Source organism: Polypterus senegalus, chromosome 9 (genome assembly GCF_016835505.1).
Source record: "Polypterus senegalus isolate Bchr_013 chromosome 9, ASM1683550v1, whole genome shotgun sequence".
In the NCBI taxonomy this organism is placed as follows: Eukaryota; Metazoa; Chordata; class Cladistia; order Polypteriformes; family Polypteridae; genus Polypterus; species Polypterus senegalus.
The window spans coordinates 57,736,558-57,745,849 of NC_053162.1; positions in this window are offsets into that span (position 1 = coordinate 57,736,558).

The following is a 9,292-nucleotide window of genomic DNA, read 5'->3' on the forward strand; positions in this document are numbered from 1 at the left end:
TTAGAACATGGCTTATCAGTGCGTCTATGCTATATTCTTGTCTAGTTGATGCTTATAAATAATTACATGTGAAAAATGACTGTTGTTTCTCTATATATGAATAAATCTATGCAAAATGTATCTACATTTTTCTCTATACATCATTTTAATTTTCTATTTAAATAGGTTAACATATTCAGATATGTTGGAGGGCACCCCGCCCTGAGTGGCACAAACTCGAGCTACGCCACTGTTTACCCTTTATGCTATTTCTTAAAGATGAATGCCATGTTACCCTAAAATTGTTCTTCCACAAGGGGTGCGCAGATCGCAGATAACAGAGAACCCTGCTGGTATTTATTGACTCAGAAAAGGAAGATTCGTTGGGATTTTGGCCTGAGAATTATATACAGGGAATGTGACTGAAAAGAAGGAGCCAGGTGAAGGAAGAGCACTCTTCCTCACACCAAACCCTAGAGAGGAACATAACAATTGACTCAATTGCAGAGAATTAGGGACCCTCGGTGTGGTGATACACCCAAGAAGTGTCGATGCACGATGACCTGCCTAATCATTTCATATTCAGAATTCATAATCCGGTGTCAGTATTGTGTTTATTGAACACCAAACATGATGAAGTACTCCATAATAGGAAAAGTGCCCAACACCTCACAGAAGGCACGTAAGAACAGCACACACTGAAAGCTCATAGACATGCAAGAAAAAATCCAGGATGCAAAAACAAGAACTAAAGAGAAGTGCATGTCGACAAACGAGCACTACGTAGGTAAGTTACATCTCCAATGTGATACCTGTGAAGCCCTTATTGTATCATGGTGAAAACAAACAAGTGTGTTGGGTCCAGGAGAGATCTTTTGATATCGCCACTCCCAAGCACTTTGCGCCCCTGAATAACTCCACAGTGGAGTGGTTGATAGAGAGGGGAAGGTGTGTGGCATGGCTCTTCAACAGTCAGTCTCCTTTGTTTAATAGATGTTCAGGTTCAGATTATTGTTTTTACACCAGTCCACAAGTTGGCTAACCTCCTCCCTGTAAGCCATGAGGCCTATCACTATTGTGTTGTCTGAGAACTTAATGATGTGGTCCATGCCTTGGATCATCAGGAGGACTCAAGGCACAGCCATGGGTGACACCAGTCCAGGAAGTCTAATATCCAATTGTGGAGTGGTGGGCTTCTAGGCTCAGTAGAGCAAGCTTGTTCATGAGGTGCTGAAGGATTATTGTGCTGAATGTGGAGATGAATGAGTGCCAAGAGGTGAGAGGTACGGGAGAACCTGTTTTGAACAGAAGGCAGCCAAGCACCTGTTCTTCCAGCTCCAGAGCGGTTCACGAGGTCCTTCGTATAGTGTGGACAGAACTCCAACCTTGAGTGCAGTAGCATTGTGTGTGGGGTTGAGCAATGATCACGTCATACTGGATGCAGGACATTTTCAATAGTTACTGGATAACTAAACTAATAAGTGATTATTTTGTTGTGCTAACTCAATAAATATTCTATCTTTGGTGTTTGTGCCTACAGTCACTCTGAATGGCTTTGAGCTTCACGTTATGAACTGAAATTTTAGTTTAAAATACTCCCTACAGCAAAAAGAAGATTATGAGAGAACTAAACTTGTGTTAATGTAAGATTTTCACTCACCATTAACTTTTTAAACTTCAACACACACTACTAACTGCCTTCAAGTTACCAAAATGAGTGTCATCATTTGAAGTCCGTTGTATGGCGGTATCTGTATCGGAATTGTAATGGAACGTGTGAAGCCTCGATCGAAAGCAGCTTCCCTCCTAAAAAACACATTTGTAATTTTAGAAACTGAACAGGAAACATTTCATATCATCAATCTTGGCTTCACACAATTAAGTTCTACATTTAACTTTCGCACATTTTCTCCTCTTTGTTAGCCTAGAGGAATTCTGCACTCCAGAGTAATTATCCGCAAACTAGCTCCTGGCATAAATTTGTTTCAGCTGTTTTACATTTCATTCAGTGCATAATCTTCTGAAATAAAATACTAATTGGCATGATTAGAACATTTACATATTTTAACAGAGTTACGTCTGTGCAGCCCCCTTACAAAGCATAGCAAATTGAGTGATTTAAAATACAGGAGAACGTGCACAAAAGGAAATCCAGCAAAAACGCATTTGCCTGCCCTTCGATGGCCTGATTAAAAATGCATTCTTCACTCTCCCCCATACCCTGTATCGCTCTTATTGACTGCCATTTCAATTAAATACACTTTTTCAACACACTATTTTATATTTACTTACTATGTCATATTTTCCTTTAGCATCACAACTTTCAATTTAGGCTAACATGTTGGCAAACACTGGTAAGTCACATTTCCCACTGTGGTCTCAATCTGTGTGTGGTCAGAATGTGTTTGTCCTCACTAGTATGTGAATTTTCTCCAGGTATTTATTCAGAATTTCTCCCACCAGTGTCTGGTTTTCTGGTTAATGAGCAGTCCACTTCACAATTTAGATTAGATTAGATAGAACATGATTTGTCCCCGGGGGGGAAAATTGGCTTTTGAAAGAAGCTCATAAATACATAAATAGGTAGATAAATAAATAATGAATATATACCCCCACACTATGGTCTGAACACAGAAAGAAAATAAAAAGAAAGAAACCTTCTGACCTGGCTGTCCCAGTCCCAGTGAGCCATTATGCAGGAGTATTGCTGTTGGTATAAAGGAGCCCCAGTAGCGTTTCTTCACACACTTCTGATGAATAACTCGTTGGCTGAAAGTCCTCAGTGTTAGGATGTGTGGCTTTGTTCATAATGGCATTCAGTTTTGTTTTAATTCTCCCCTTTGCTACGACCTCCAAGGGGTCCAAGGTGTGTATTGAAACTGAGCTTGCCCTTTTTAATTAGGTGGGCTTGTCTAGAAGTGATGTTACCAGCCCAGCACACCACAGCATAGAACATCACGCTGGTCATCACAGAGCTGTAGAAGATGTAAAGGATGTCACATTAAAGTAATGCAGTCTCTTAAAAAAAAATAAAGTGACAGTGAGATACGAAGAAGGCAGATTCACCAGCCTCTGTGTGTCAGCTTTTATCCGTCCAGATCAGAGAATGTCCAGTTCCATTTCCTCAAAACATTACTCACATCTACAGTTATTCCCAGTTTCAAATAAAAACTAACAGCGTCAGATCAAATAGATGTATTGTGATTGTGAGAGAATAAAAGTGAAAAAAAACTTTTACAAGTACAGTACTATAAATGTACACAGTCTGATGCAGAATGTATGTGTGTACTATATAATATTAACAATAAGAGCAGCTCACTACTGAAAATGGCAAATATAGGAGGCAGTGGGGATCGAACCAGGAGCCCCTTTGATTACAAGTTAGCAAATCCTACTGCTATGCCACAGAAGCTGTTGTATCATCCTTGAACCTTTTGTGAAAGTGTTTATTTGATCTTTGGACTTCAGGCTTCACACATTCTATAGTTTATGCCTACATTTTGTAACTTTTATTACTAAAATATGAAAAAGTTTCTGTTTTAACAATGTGTTTACACAGATTACTGTAGAAACAGAACACACATGAAATGCATGTGTTCCAAATAACGATCTATTATTTCCACTCAAAACTCCAGCACTTCACTCACTCGCAGATAATCAAACAAGGTATGAGCTGGGAGAACTTAGTGAACATTCTGCGACAGTGGGGGATGGAATAGCCGGCTGCTCGCTGCTTGTCTTAATCGGTACATTTACAGGACAAAAGTCGCTGACGGAGAGGTGCAAACGGATTTAAGGTGGGCCGGATGTACGAGTTTTCTCGTAGGCTCTGGTAATTCTAGTGTTAAAAGCCTGTACACAGCAGCTGACCTTTTGTCTTATTGCCTTGTCTCACATTACGTTAAAGTGTCTTCCGAGAAGATCACATATCAACCCGAGATTTTTTTATTATTATAGAGAGATGTATTACTTATTTCCCACAGTCTAAAGAGGTCAGGTCAACAGGCAACTCCTGGCTGTCCCTTTCTGATGAAGCGTGGGCCGCACAACCCTAAGCTGGATCAACTGGGTTAATTAATGGATGTGTGGATTACTTGGCTATTTTAAACAATGACTAGTTATTTCACAAACCATTTACTTGGAAAAAGTATTGGTTATTTTATTAAAAACAAAAAAAAAGTGCTGTAGGTAATTCACAAAAAAACAACTAAGAATCACAGAAGCTTTCTCCACATTGCCTGGGACAATTTGCTACGCTGTTCATGTTTTAAATGCATAACAAAATTGATTAATTTCTGTGTAAAATTCAAGCCTTCGAGCACATACAGCGTAAATTCTGGTGGCTTCTGAGATAATGTTGATAAAGAAAAATGAGCTGGGAGTAAATTAAAATGGCTGGTGCTCAGCAAAAGGCCATAAAAACCTCTCCTGAATTGCAAAGGACTGTTTCAAGAGAAAATTGCTCCATTATATACAGTATACAAATTACTAGCAATACTGGTGACATTTTGATTTGACATTATAGGTCAGGAAATATTTAAAACAGCTGCAAATCACGAGAAAATACTGTAGATGTGGTGGCAGGCCAGTCATGATGAGACAGGAGGTGGGCAGTGTAACCGTGTCTCCACAGCATACCTTCTTTTCTCATTTCATAGTACGTGTTAATCAGTTATATTCTGTCAACATTGCATGTTTTTAATTGTGTGTGCCCCTTTTTACAGTCACATTCACAATAAAGGTTTATACAGAGAGAAACTGCAGAAGTCCCACAATAATGTGAAGCCCACTGAGCCAAACTAATGTTCATTCAGCAATTGGAGTGCGAAGGCACTTCTGTGCTTTCTGTATTGTGAATCAGAGCCGCAGGAAATTCCCAGCAGCTTGAAGGAGATGGTGAACTTGTCATCGAGAGTCAAATAACAGGCTTACTCCTACCTGCTGATCCATTACACGTTTGATAAGAGTAAAGGAAATTTATGCAGGAGAAATGACAAACTATTACAGAAACTCAAACAAAGGTGCTTCAAGAATCCTGCACCCAGCCGCAGTGCTGCCACTGACACATGTAACTGAACTACAGTACTATTGATCGCATTCTGCAGAAAAAGGCTTCTGCTTGTTACAGTTTTATGGACATATACCATGTGTTGCAGTGTTCAGTGTTACAGATCAATTGCACTGTCAAAGCCGGCTTTTGTTCTCTGGCATTTGAGAGCACCCACTTCAGCACTGCATATACCATTCATTCTGCTGGTTGCTCAACTGTAACACAAAAACCTTAAAACCAGTGTGCAAATAAAGTGTATTCAGTATAGAAAGGTGCTATGCAGCATAAAGCATGTTAGCTGGTTACTTGGAAACATTTGAGCAAAATGCAATATCTAATGATACAGACGCTATAAAACGTATTCACCCTCTTGTACGTTGTCATATTTTATTGTTATACAACACACAGCAAATTTCATTTGGCTTTTTGACACTGATAACAGAAACAGATCTAAATTCTAAATGAATGACAAATGTAAAACACAAAATGATTGCTTGTGGAAGTACTCACCCCTTCAAGTCAGTATCTAGTAGATGCACCTTTGGCAGCCATGACAGCCTTGGGTCAGTGTGCACAGGTCTCTATCAGCTTTGCACATCTCTACACATTGCCATTATTCTTTGCAGAACTGTAAAAGCTCTGTCGGGCTGCATGGAGATTGAGAGCGAACAGCCATTTTTTCAAGTCCAACCACAAATTCTCAGTTGGATTGAGATGTCGACTCTGACTTGGCCACTCCAGGACATTAATGCTGTTTATGCACCATTCCTGTGAAGCTTTGGCCTGAAGCTTGAGGTTGTTATCTTGTTGGAAAATAAATCTTTTCCAAAGGTGCAGGCTGCATTAGACTGCATTTTGCTGCATTGACTTTACCCTCACAAGCCATCCAGGGTCTGCATCCCCACATCATGATTTTGACCCCACCGTTCTTCATGGTGGGGATGGTGTGTTTTTGGTAGTGAGTAGTGTTCAAACATAACGTTTAGTCTGAGGGCCAAAGGGCTCAATGTTGGTCTTCTTTCAGCTGGTTTCAGAGTCTCCCATGTACCTTCAAGCAAACTCTAGCCGAGATGTTATGTGTCATTTTCTCTTTGCCCCCCTCCAATAAAACTGTGACTGGCGAAGCACTGGGTAAACAGTCGCTGTCTGCACAGCATCTCCAATCCTACTGACTGTAGCCTACAAAGTTCTAATAAGTCTCTTGGTTTGCACAATCAGTCAGTTTTGTGGATGACCTGTTCTAGAAATATTTACTACTGTGACATACTCTTTCCATTTCTTCATGACTGGTTTAACTGGACTCCAAAAGATATTCAGTGACTTGGAGATTTTCTTGTCTCCATCCCCTGAACTGTGCTTTGCATTTGCCTTCTCACAGAGTTCTTTGGGGTGTTTTTCTGTCTTCATTGTGTAGGTTAGGCCACCATACTGACTCACCACAGGCTCGACTTTTCAGATCAAGTGCATCTCTGCTCCAATCAATTGAAACCCCAGACAGGTGATCTCCATTTAACTAATTATGTGACCTGTAAAAGCAACTGGTTGCACCAGTGATGATTTGGGTCTTTTAGGTTTATTGTATTTTACCATTGTAATTAATTTAGACCACTTTTCAGAGATCTGCTTTCACTTTGGCATTCAAGAGTTTTTTTTTTTGTTGATCAATGTCAAAATAGCCAAATGAAATCCATTGTGATAATAAAATGTTAAAAGGTCCAAGGGGGTGAATGCTTGAAGGCACTCTGCACAGGGTGGGTCAGTGATTGCAGGCCAAAGAGAGTGTTATATGTCAAATGATGGGGACGACAAATAACGTAAGGGATGCTTTGTCGTATGTGTGATTTCTGACACATATTAGGACAGCCAGTCTACACAGGATTTGCATGAACAGGATGTTATATCCCATGTTAGCTTTCTTAAAGAGATTCAAGGAATGTCCTTTAGGTCAGAGGTCTTCAATAATATGATTAAACTTCTAAAATCAAACATTTGCATTCTTACGTTTATCACCCACTTGTGGCAGACTGATGGAAAGATTCAACCCAACCGTTCTAACACAAGTAATTAAAATTAGTGGCCATAGACTGTAGAAATGGTCCACAGGAACACCTGGAGTCACTCTGAGGAATCCTTGGGTGATATTGCTGAAGGTTTCCAGAATGCAGTCCCAACTCTGAAAGTAAATCCTGGATTGAACCCAGAAGTGCAGTGACCAAGATGTTGGGAGAAAAACTGGTGGGAGAAAGAGGGGCAAAACATAAAGAATCAGGAAGTGAGACAGAGGAGTGCTGGGTATAACACTGAGGTGGAAAGTGGGCCAACCAGATCACTTAATAGACAGGTCCATGGAGCAAGTCTCTTTTTATGTATTTGTGCTGTTCTTTCTGTCCAACCCCTTCGTTTGTGTGTTTAATTATAATAAAGACCACCACTTCTTTGTTGTAGTTTGCCTTCCTGGTGTTCATTCTGATTTCAGTAATGGTTCAAGGTCACTCCTATTTTCCACATCGAGTACACAGAAGGCAACAACATGAACCAAAGTGAACCTTGCACAAGCTCGCACTGATCTCAAGCTTATAAATAAAATTAAGCATGCCAGGTGCCGGATTAAGAGGCCAGGGACGCTTATGACCCAACACAAAGTAGTGGGCAGGTTACTTCTTCTTTCGGCTACTCCCGTTAGGGGTCACCACAGCAGATCATCTTCTTCCATATCTTTCTGTTCTCTGCATCTTGTTCTATTACACCCATCACCTGCATGTCCTCTCTCACCACATCCATAAACCTTCACTTAGGCCTTCCTCTTTTCCTCTTCCCTGGCAGCTCTATCCTTAGCATCCTTCTCCCAATATACTCAGCATCTCTCCTCTGCACATGACCAAACCAATGCAATCTCGCCTCTCTGACTTTGTCTCCCAACTGTCCAACTTGAGCTGACCCTCTAATGTCCTCATTTCTAATCCTATCCATCCTCGTCACACCCAATGCAAATCTTATCATCTTTAACTCTGCCATCTCCAGCTCTGTCTCCTGCTTTCTGGTCAGTACCACCGTCTCCAACCCATATATCATAGCTGGTCTCACTTTCGTCCTGTAGACCTTCCCTTTCACTCTTGCTGATACCCGTCTGTCACAAATTACTCCTGACACTTCTTCACCCATGCCACCCTGCCTGCACTCTCTTTTTCACCTCTCTTCCACAGTCCCCATTACTCTGTACTGTTGATTCCAAGTATTTAAACTCATCCCCCTTCACCAACTATACTCCCTGCGTCCTCACCATTCCACTGACCTCCCTCTCATTTACACACATGTATTCTGTCTTGTTCCTACTGACCTTCATTCTTCTCTGCTCTAGAGCATATCTCCACCTGTCCAGGTCTCCTCAACCTGCTCCCTACTATCGCTACAGATCACAATGTCATCAGCAAACATCATAGTACACAGGGACTCCCATCTAATCTCGTCTGTCAACCTGTCCATCACCACTGCAAATAAGAAAGGGCTCAGAACCGATCGATCCTACTGCAGACCTCACCACGGTCACACTTCCCTCGTACATATCCTGTACAACTCTTATGTACTTCTCTGCCACTCCCGACTTCCTCATACAATACCACAGCTCCTCTCGAGGCACCCCGTCATATGCTTTCTCCAGGTCCACAATGGGGGTTACAATGGTGGGGGGGAAAGCATTTAACCTAGAAAAAAAACAAGCTGATGTACAAAGAAAGAGAAGCCCTGGAGTGGACATTCAGATAGTAGCACAAAGTTCAGGACAAGTATGTCTCACCAACTCGGTGCTTCATGAGGTTTTTTTGTCTCTCTAATTCAAAGCTCAGCTGCATAACAAAAGAAATATAAGGCAGTAGGCCGCAGAGCTGCCTGTCACCCCGAGGACCACCAGCTCTAAAATGAGTGGCTTTCACGCTTGGAAATCACTTTAGGCTTAAGGCATCTGCATGAAACAAATCTGGAGATGAGAGAAATGATTTTCCTCGGCTGCATTTATTAAAAAACAAAAAGAGAAAGCCGAGAAGCTTCCGCTAATTACAGATGTATAGTTTGTACTTCATTGTATAAAACTGATTAGGAATAATAGGGTGTGAAAATTGCCTTCTGTCATAATTCAGTATGTTATAGAAAACAATTTTATTACCAAGTGAACAAAATTAATTAAGTTGAAAGTTTTATATAAATGAACAGGAGCTATCAAAATCTTCCAGGGTACAATTAAAGGCACAGTCTACTAGATAACAAGAA